Below are 9,422 nucleotides of genomic sequence, written 5' to 3'. Positions count from 1 at the left end.
ATATATATATATATATATATATATATATATATACACACACATATGTATATATATGTATGTATGTAAATATATATGTATATATATATATGTATATGTATATGACATCTTCTGATTCTGAATCCCCCTCCACTTAACAGGCATATCTGGCTATTTTCAGTCTAGCTATAGCAATATTCTCCAGACGTGCACATCTGAACTACAAAGTCAGTCTTCAGCCTACAGATAACCCCATATCTTGATGTATGTACCTGTTGTCTAGGATCAAGTTGTATTTTGTCATTACAAACTCCAAGTGGTCTTCTTGGTTATCCTCCACTCTCTCTGTAGTAAATATCACCCTAAGTAAGACTAACCACCTGGGGTAGAAGTCTGTCTTTAATAACTAAACTGGCATAAGATTTCTCTGGTGGAGCACAGGTTCAATGATTGCCTTTAAAAAGTTAGTATTTAGTAACTGTTATGGCATAGTTTTTTCAACACAATTGCCTCCCATTCCTAATAGGAGAAAACTTCTGATAATTGTTTCACAACACTTTTCAATAGCTTTCATCGTGTGTGTGTATGTGTATGTGTGTGTGGTTAACAAGTACCATATGACACTTTTAACCTAATACTATCTCATGGCAATAGACCAAACACATTCCAGCTTTACATAATGTTGTTATAATGTTTGGGGCCATTTCCACATGTTATTAGTATTTTTTTCCCCAAAATGGTTATTATTTCTCAAAGAGGAATATAATTTGAGCATAATTAGACTGGAGCGGCATGAATAACTATGGCATGCATGTTATATGCATCAATATGGAAATAGATGATATTCTAGCATCTTCATATCTGATAAAGCATCTGAATATATCTATATAGTGTATGTGTGTGTGTATTTATATACATATATCTCATTAATTTATATGTGTATATATAAATATATCATTTATATATATATATATATATATAAATACACACACACACACACATATATAGTTTCCCTCTTGAAAGGAATTTCTCAAATACATGATTTCAAAGTGACATAAGATTCCAGGATAGGAGCATTTAGAGATAAAGTATTTTTTGATCAGTCTTTGCATTTTTGAGATCCATTTGAACTAAAATGGTAATGGTGATCAAAATTACAAGGGGAAAAGTAAGGGATCTGGTGAAATAAAAAAATAAACCTTGTAACCTGGAAAAAACTTCTTTCTAACAGTATTTCCCTAGCAGAACTGAGAAGGTTTCTGGCAATGGCCTTGATTCTGCAAATCCACAAGCAATACAGGATTTGCTAGACTTTCTTTTTTGATAACTGTCTTCAGAGTAGGTAAAAGTAACTAAAGACCTCTCAGTAGCTCTTTATGATGAATTTGGTTCCTCTGAGCTTCTTGTTCTGTTCATCACTATTTATTGGGCATGTCTACATGTGCCCCTATAGCACCATTGTTACTGAGCTGCCATTTAGTTCTTCCTTTAGAAGTACTAAATGACAATACAGTGATAGCCTGTACTGCGCTGTGCCTGTGGCGGACAGGTTATTTTTAGCCACTACATCACTGTAGCAACTCGCTATAGCGAGAGAGCATGTTGCTATGGGAACCTAACTGCGGTGTCACAGTTTGTGCCTGCCAGTGCTACGTCACCATAGTACATTCCTACGGCAATACAGTGTCTCATATAGGCATGCCCAATGTGTGTAAATATTTTCAGTAGCCCAAATTTTTGGAAGGCTTCCTCTTGCTGTGGTCGTAGGGCCAGAATTATGATTGCAACTAGTCCACAAATCTGAGAGGATGGGCTTTGTATTTACCCACTAAAGTGTAAAGAGATGATGCCTATACTCTTTACTGCAAAAGTCACACTGGTGAAATGAAGAAAGCTCTGAGAACCTGACTGGCAATTCTTTTCCAGTATCTCTCTCTCTTTCCCATCCCCTCTGTTCCCACTCTTAGGACAACTATCAATATTTCTTGTGCCACCAACTAGAGCTTGTCAAACCAATGCTAAAGGACATTTTCTAGATCTGAGTTTTCACCTATATCCTTCTCTGTGATTTGTCATTTGATCATCCTCCGTGTTATTTGGTGCCTGTGAAAGGGGTACTTGACAGAATGGCAAATTAAAGTCCCACATTTATCTATAAAACAGGTGCAGATCAGACAGTGGTACTGTAGGCTTCCCCATGCTTGGTCTAATAAGTCTTTTTGTGAAAGAACTATTATACCTTTAAGAGTCAGAGATTTGTTTAGTTTCTACAACAAACTCAATCCTTTGCCTGTTGAGCCTGCTATTTCTATTGTTTCATGTTTTCTATTGTCTCATTAAAGTCCAAGTGCTAGTCATGTAAGTTGGTAGATTTTGGCCTCTAAAAGCTATGCTTATTCACAAGGAATATCTAATTAGTCTCTCATAGAGATCCGTATAAAGAAGGATAAAAGCAGCAGTTTTCAAATAAACTGAAACATAAGTCAAGCTGATTTTAAAATGTTTTAATTAAACTGAAAATAATTGTTTTCCACAGAGTTCTCCAGTAATATGTTATTTCAGTGACTCATTATTTTAGAATCTAGAGAACACAGCAGAATTCGCTCAAGGGAAAAAGGTCTTATTCCAGGCTATATTATTTTAGCTGGATTAGTGGCTGCTGTTATAATGAATCAGAGCTGGATTCAAGCATGAGTCCATGGAGCTGAGACAAAAACTGTAACTTCTTAGAAAAATCAAGTCAAATCCAAGAGAAATGCCATTTACTAGTATCTTTGCATCTAAACAAGCTGTAGAACAGTAGTTGGCAATGGTAGTGTCCCAGTGCAATTAAGTATATAGAAAACAAAATAATGCATAAGAACAGAAGGAAATCAGATAGTTGCTAAAGGGAAAGGGGAATGTTACAGTGGTTAAATCATATAAATGGCAAATAGTAGCTCTGGGGTCTATATCTTGTTCTCATACAGAATTCCTGGAAGAAAAAGAATGAAGATGGTCTTGTGAGTCCATGTGGCTAAGACGGCACAAAAGCTGTATTCTTGAACATAGTTGTGATTTTCCTAAAGCAGGGTTTTCAATCATTTTTAATAAGTGTACCCCCGGCAGCTGGACACAGAGCAGGGGATGAGGGGGTGGTGCGTGGCTGCTGCTGCGTGCAAGCTCCTCCCCCACTGTGTCCGGGGCTGGGCAGCCCACAAAGGGGTGCCGCTGCCCTTGGTCTCCCTGGCCCTGCTCCTAGGAGGTGGGGGCAGGGGGTGGTGAGTGGCAGTGCTCCATCCCCTCCCACCCATGCATGCTCCCTAGGGTCTTCCCAAGTATAGCAGGGGGTATGTGTACCCCCAGTTGACAACCCCTGTCCTAAAGTATTCTTATATAACATGTTCCCTCCACTTTGTTCTACACAAGCTGAATATCAGAATCTAACCTAGATCTTAAAAGTATGAGGAAACAAAATCTTGAAATAAGTTGTATGGAATTTTGGAGAAGATTTATTTAGATTTATACAAAGATTTAGATTTGACTAGGCTTGAGGAATAGGTGATACCAGTACAGGCTGTTTCATATTTTACCTTAATGAATTCATCCATCTTTAGCTGGTTAAAAGTTTGGCACTTTAACATTACCCCACACCATGTTCAAAGTGCTAAGGCTGTCATTGCATTAACATAATAAAATAAATCAGAAAAAGAGTGGAACGTATGAGAACTTTAATTTTTCTATAGGGAATTTTGTGCATGTGATTTGGAATATGTGAATACATTTATAAAGGCATTTTACTTTAGTATATTGGCCTAGAAAGAGTTATGATATATATGTTATAGGGAAGTAAAAAAAAGGCATACATTGATTTGATATCTTCCAGAAATAGGGTAGGGAAAAATCATGAGAAGTCTGGTTTATTTGCAACTCTCAACATAAGTTGCAGATATGCAGCACCTATCAAGATTTGGCCTACTATGAGGTACAGAAAAGATAAAGTCTAGACACCATAACATGGTTTGACACAAGCTGAATGGGTTCAGCAGCACTTGCAGCATCTTAACCACATTGTATTGTAATTATATTCTGCCTTTAATAAGTTCTAACTTTTCATAGAGCACAATATATTTAATAGAGCTGATTGGAACAGTCTCAGTGAAGTGTATTTCCACCAGATTATGCTGTTTTGTCAGAATGTTTTACAGAGCCATATTAGTCTTGACAGTTTCCATCTGGATGGTTTCTGAGGTTCAGGGCTATCTGGCAAGAGAGATAACAGACAGGAAGACATTTTGACACTGTTGAGTGTCTGTGGAAATCTTTCAAAATATTTTGGTTCTGTTCCAATGTGAAATGTCAAGATCTCAAGTGATGTTGCAGAACAGTCTTCATCTTTTTGATGCATCCTATAGTTAATATATGTGAAATTAATAAGTTAAATGAAAGTGTGGCTGGGTCTAGGAAGAAAAGCATTGGTTAGTCAATTGATGCTCATTAAAATTATAACAATTTCTCTTAAGGATGCCAATTGCACTAGTTAGAAAAGTTGGAATAGTTTTCATTTGGAATGGCACAACCTTTCATTTGGGACGGCACATGTGGTTCTGGATTTGGATATGATCGCTGCTCCAGTAAGTGAAAGTGTTTTTGTTTGGCCTATCTGTGAGACTACACCTAACCCTGGTTTTCTAATCAACTGCCTCCCATATAAGATTTTGGTTTGAGGTTTTCTAGGCTATATGTGCAACAAAAATCATTGAACATTAATGTAAGACCAATTCTATTAAGTTACATTAGTTGAATACGGAGCAATTTAGTGTGTTTACACTGGTGAATCTGAAAACAGAAGCATCCTTTATATCAAAACTCTAATACATTTTAATTAAATTTGCTTGCTCCTATTCATTTTTAAATGATGTGTTTGTGATGATCTGTTTCTATAACACATTTATCCTGACAGATTCCAAAGCACTTTATAAGCTTTCCAGGATGAGACATACAAAAGCATTTCACCTGCAGCTGAATCGCAGCCACATATTGGGGCTAGCATGATAGCTAATCAGGCAGCCAATTCAACACACAGCCTACAATTTTGGACAGGCACTGAAGAATATTGTATCTAGTTGAAAATGCAGGTATAATTTAGGAAGTTAGGATGCATTTATTTCTAGGCTATATTCAAGCTGTGATAAGCCTCAAGATGCAATGACATTTCTTTTTCAATGATACTCTATGCATAGTTTGAACTATTAGCTATAATAACAATAACAAAATCATTGAAAAATAGGGGCCTCAGGAGGTCATCTAATCCAACTCCCTGCTCAAAACAGGACCATCACTAAACCATCCCAGCTGTTTGTTGAACTGCATTTAAAAGCTTGTAGTGCTGGAGATTTGCCTACGTAGTTTGTTCCAGTACTTAACCACCCTCATAGTTAAAAAGTCCCTCCCTCTATTCAACCTAACTTGCAATTTAAGGACATTGCTCCTTGTCCTATTCCCTGAAGACACTAAGAATTGCCAATCACCATCCTCGTTATAACAGCCTTTTGTATTTGAAGAGTTTACCAAATCCCCCCTTAGCCTTGTCTTCTCATGGCTAAACAGTCCCAGTTTTCTAACCTTTTCATGTATGTTATGTTTCCTAGACCTCTAATAATTTTTTTGCTCTCCTCTGGAGTTTGTCCACTATGCCCATGTCTTCTTTGAAGTGCAGTGCCAAAAAGTAGCCATAGCACTCCAGGTGAGGCCTCACTGCTGAATACTGTGGAAAAATCACTTCCTGTTATTTTCATTCTACACTGTTGTAAATAAATCCCAGTATGCTGTTGATTTTTTTGTTTGTTTTTTCTTTTCTTTTTTTACCACTATAGGAAGCTGTTGACTCATATACATCTTATACTTTGCTATAAACCCTTCTCTGTAGTACTTTAACTTAGCCCATTGTTTCCCAATTTGTATATGTGTAGTTGATCGTTTCTATTCTAAGTCTATTTTGCACTTATCCTTATTGAATTTCGTATGATTCATTTTAGGCTGCTTTTCCAATTTATCAAGGTCATTTTGAATCTTAATCCTATCCTCCAAAGTGGGTTCATCTACACATGTCCCTATAGCACCTTTGTTACTGCGCCATCATTTAGTGCTTCCTTTTGAAAGTACAAAATGACGGTGCAGTAACAGCCCATACTGTGCCATGCTGGTGGCACATGGTTATTTTTAGCCTCTATGTTGCCATAGCAACATGCTGTAAGAAGGGGGCATATAGATATGGCGACATAGCTGCGGCATCATGGCTTGTGCCTGCTGACACTACATCGTTGTAGCATGTTGCTACGATGACGTAACATCATGTGTAGATGTGCCCAGTGTCTCCTACCCGACCCATCCTGCTGTCATCCACAGATGTGCTAAGTGTCCATCCTCCAAGTCATTAATGAATATATTAAACAGCACTGGATCCAGGTCAGACCTTTAGTGAACTCCACTTGCTACCACTTGCTATGAGTCTTTTGACACAATGATTCAACCAATTATACATCCATCTTATAAAAGTTTCTTCTAGAATTAATTTCTTTAGCTTACTTATGATAACATCATGGGACATGGTAACTGAAAAACTTGCTAAGTCAAGATACATCACATCTATGACTTTCTCCAGCAACAAAGCTCATCACAGAAGGAATATAAGATGGTGAAGTATGATTTATTCTTGACAAATCTGTGCTGGCTGTTCCTTATCACGTTGCTATTCTTAGAAAGATAAAAGTGCACCTTACAAACTACCTGAATCAGAGGTTCATAAGCTTCTGTGAGCAATAGATCACTTCATCAGAAATTATGCATTTCTGATTTGTGTAGCCTATAAGGTGTATCTCTATCCTGCCTTCCTCCTTCAGACTCATATCGCTTACTACCTATTTTTGTTTAGAAGTTAGAGTCAGTATTTTACATAGTTGCAAGACTGGAACTGATAATTCCAAACTGATATTTAGGGATAATCAGCAAGTGCAAATGGAATAACCAGACAACTGGGAACATAAGATGGTATAATGTTAGATTCTGAATGTCTGAGACAAATCTAGCACTACCAAGAATTTGAGCAGTGGCATTTCTTATTGCTTACAAGATATAAGACATACATTCTGGGTGACTTACACAGAGGAAATACTCTATTCAAAACTTTGTAGAACCAGATGTTGTATAAGGCAACCAGAGTAGACAGCCATCCAGTCAAACCATTTAATTCTTTGAGAATAAAAGGAGGAAAGAAAGAGATTTTGCTCAGAACACTGTAAGAAACAATCCACGTCAGGAGAACTTATTGCAGCAGCCTTTCACACTGGCAGCAAAGTGCATAGTTCACTGCTTCCCCTTCAGTTGACTTCAGCTTACCTAGCATATTAGTTCCAATATCTGCATTATTGTGTGAGCGAGTCCTACATATTTCTCATGAATGGATAACTTCGTAATGAAAAGGCCTAGTATACCACTTCGGCACTCCACAGAGAATTTCCTTCTGTTACCACAATAGTCCAACTAGAATCAATAGCCTGTCTTTTTGTGATAGAATTCAGTGCATTAGCTAATTTGTGGTTTTAACAATTCCTGTAGGTAACCCTACTCCAAGTATACAGGGCATCATTAAGTTCTGTCTAGCTTGCATATGCAGTGGTCTGTCTCCATCACTGTTCATGTGAGTAGAGAATTCTGCTTCCCAACAGTGAAAGGCCATTAAAGTTCAATCAGTTTCCTATAAGCCACCTTCTACTGCATGTCCATGTGTTTAAATTGCTTTATGCAGCACAATGCCATACTGCTGAATATAGGCTATGTGGCATACCTTAATAACCCAAGCCTTTGTCAGTGGTAACCTAAACATTTCACCCTTATTTCTCTGGAAATAGATTTTCCTCCAAAACAAAATTATTGTATCTGGGGCTAACCCATTTCTCTTGGCTGATAAGACAAATATCGCAAAGACTCTTCATGCTATATGGATTTTCCCTCAGACCATACTCTATTTCCCTCCTCTTGCCTTTTGTTGACAAGTCCTCCCATTGTGTTTCTACAATAGTTTGCTGTTAATCAATAAACTGACTTATGGCATCTGTCACCTAGAATGATGCTGTAGAGCATCGAAATGTGGGATTTTCAAGGATTAATGTTCTTGCCTGCATATTGTTATATGATGCTTTTATATTAATTGTTTATTTTACAACAAGCATGTCTTCAGGACAGCTGGCTCCCTCTCTATGCCTCTTTACCTGGCACATGCCAACTGAGAATTGAACATTCTCTGAGTTTTATAAACGTGAGTGTACATTGAAATCTCAAGCTGTCAGTCATACCTACAGTATGCAATTGCTTGCACTCCTTCATGCATCTAAACTTCTGATCAAAGGACTGGTGACAACAAACACTACCTTTTGAACTAAAGTAAAATGTAAAAATATGCTTGGTAATAAATTCTAGTGCCAGCTGTTATATTTATTTCTCATGTACCTGCAGTCTTTTATATCAGGTCAGTTGAATCTATTGTTATTTCATTTAAAAAAAAATGTGAACAGAACCATCTATTTTGGGCTCCTGATGCCTGCTAAACACTATCTAATGTATTTTAAGATGTTTTCTTTAAATCTCAGTTTATAGTTTCAGTAATGATGATAATACTACCTAACTCTTACATAGTGCTTTTCATCAGTAGATGAAGGATGTCAGCATCAGTAACTTTCTCCCATTTCTCGTCACTACCTCTGAGGTACCCTTAGCCCCTGCAAACATGACATTAAGATGACTCTGAACATAAACACTCATACAGTTTGTGCAGAAAGCTATCCCACTAGACCAATGGACAGGCTCTACTTGAAAGAAAAAAAGGGATGGCATTTTAGGTTTGCTTTTTTAAACAAACATCTCAAAAATACAGAATTGATTTGTTCTGTAGTAGAGGCTCCATCTTACTCAGATTAAAGTAAACAGAAAAGTGTCAAATGGTACAAGAATCAGATACTAAAAATATAAAGTTTAGACCTAGATTTAGGAACCTGTGCCAGAAAAATGCTCTAAAATGTAAGGGGCCATAATCTATGACTGTTACTCCACTAGCAGTCCCTTTGCTGTGTGGGTGTTCAGATAAGCAGATGGAAAAAATGGACTCTGAAAAAGAGACCTCCTGTTCCTGATAAGAGTTAATCAATTCTACTCCCACTGTTTAAGATGGTTATCAATACTAGTAGTGGGCAGATGACACATCACCAAAGTGTGGAAATTACAGCAGAAAGCAATGGAAATGAATAGTGTTAAGTAATCAGTGGTTTGCACAGTAACAGATGACATCTAGCACATATGGCCCTGGGGGTTGTCAATAGATATAGAAGATGTAGCCCTTCTGCTTGATCTGTGAAGAATTGTATGTGTCTTAGACCAGGGGTGGCCAATCTGCAGCACAGGTAACTTCAGCA

At 37.4% G+C, this 9,422-nt stretch overlaps 1 long non-coding RNA gene across 1 annotated transcript in view; it reads right to left on the bottom strand.

Annotated features, from left to right (window-relative positions):
- The window catches only part of LOC109297462, an 18,375-nt gene extending 18,013 nt beyond the window's left edge, over positions 1-362 (bottom strand). The window contains exon 1 of the long non-coding RNA XR_002097318.1: positions 249-362. This is a non-coding gene — a long non-coding RNA (uncharacterized LOC109297462). The remainder of the gene's footprint in view (positions 1-248) is intronic.
- Positions 363-9,422: the final 9,060 nt, after the last annotated feature.

The sequence above is a fragment of the Gavialis gangeticus genome, unplaced genomic scaffold, assembly GCF_001723915.1.
Source record: "Gavialis gangeticus isolate Ggan-Ray unplaced genomic scaffold, GavGan_comp1, whole genome shotgun sequence".
Taxonomy (NCBI): domain Eukaryota; kingdom Metazoa; phylum Chordata; order Crocodylia; family Gavialidae; genus Gavialis; species Gavialis gangeticus.
This window is presented reverse-complemented; position numbering and strand designations above follow the sequence as displayed.